Here is a 1,627-nt window from a genome sequence, read left to right on the forward strand (position 1 = left end):
CAAAAACATCCCTATCTTACAGAGCTACAACAGGACAAATGAGAAGGGGATCATGATTTCAACTATTACACTTGAGTAAAACAATGTAAGAAACTCAGTTAAATAAATCCTAAAGTAAATCCTACAACCACAAAATGCTTAAGCAGTAATAACCTCTGCAAGAGTTAAGTAGTATAACATCTATCGACTAGGTTTTAATGGAAATCACAACCACAAGAGCGAAAAACTTGTAATATAAGTGTACGCTATAATAATTTGATTCCAGCTGAGGCTTTTCCTGAAGGAAAAAAAATAACAAAAGCCCAGAATACACAACACTAGCAAATATCATTAAAATTTGTATTACAATGGTAGTTCAAAATGCAATCAACTATTAAAAGTATGGTATTTCAATCTCTTTCAAAATAAAATATCTATACAAAAGAAAAAGAAGAGTTATATACATAACTGTGATAGTCATTAAAATATTATAAAATATACAGTATCTGATCACTTTCACTCTTGCAATTTTATTAATGTAAAATAGAAAGTAAGATTTAGAATAAATTTTCTTTGAATTTTGTATCCACAAGCAGTATTGCTCTTTGAATTACATACCTCCTATTTATTTTTTTAAAGAAGAATTAACATTTTCTGAAGCCTCGTGGCTACTTTTAATAGGTTAACCAATTTGCTTCAATACGAACAAAACACAATGTTCAAAGCTTTGCTACCTTTCCCTGTAAGATTTAGTAATGAAAATCCTAAAGAGAATGGAAGAAACAGCACAAGGAAACTCAACATAGGGGTACATGTGGTCTTTCTTAGTCTTATCTGACCTCAGGCAAAAGCCTACTGGAAGAAAGATGCTCTCTTGGAAGAGCCTTCACCAACCTCTCATTTCACACTTGCAAAACTCTAACACCCAACCTTATGCCACAAAGTTTGGCTACACAATCTTGGAAGGTAATGGCGGCACAAATAGCTAATAGTTGCCAATAGTCTGCCATAATGAAACAATATTACAACTAACAAAAAACCACAAAGGAGCAGTATATGTAAGTTTGTACACATAGAGCATAGGTGAGAGTTTAGTATCAGTTAAGTTTTGGTAGGATTCAATCTTTAATCCAGCGTGATCTTGTGAAAACACAAAACCATCATGCAACTACTAGTAGGGTCCTCCATGGTGAAAGAGAGAAGTATGTGTTATTTGTATAGTGCTGTTTTTTGCAGCAGTCTAACCAATTCACCTAGAGGCTAGCTGTGCATTTTCAAAAGACCTAAGGAATCCAGAGACAAAGATACTGTTTCCATTTCTACTTCATGGTTCCACCTCTTCAGAAAAGATTCAGAAGATTTAAACCATTTGTAGATTGCTGCCACTTCTTAGTATCTCACAGCTGATGGTAGCAAACATAGCATAGAAGCAAAGCGTAAATGTCTTACCCATATTCATAAAGAAAAAAAGGACATCATCTTTCACTACGCCTAAATAACTTGGGTTCTGTGCCCTGTCCTGAGATAAAAATACAGCTGCATCTAGTTATCACCTGCTCAGAAAGGAAAAAAACAAAGGCTATTAATTTGCTACAAGTCAGGGTTCAAATGGGTAGCACACTAAAATGAATGGAAGAGGCTTAGGTGC

Source organism: Cariama cristata, unplaced genomic scaffold, assembly GCF_000690535.1.
Source record: "Cariama cristata isolate BGI_N322 unplaced genomic scaffold, ASM69053v1 scaffold13446, whole genome shotgun sequence".
In the NCBI taxonomy this organism is placed as follows: domain Eukaryota; kingdom Metazoa; phylum Chordata; class Aves; order Cariamiformes; family Cariamidae; genus Cariama; species Cariama cristata.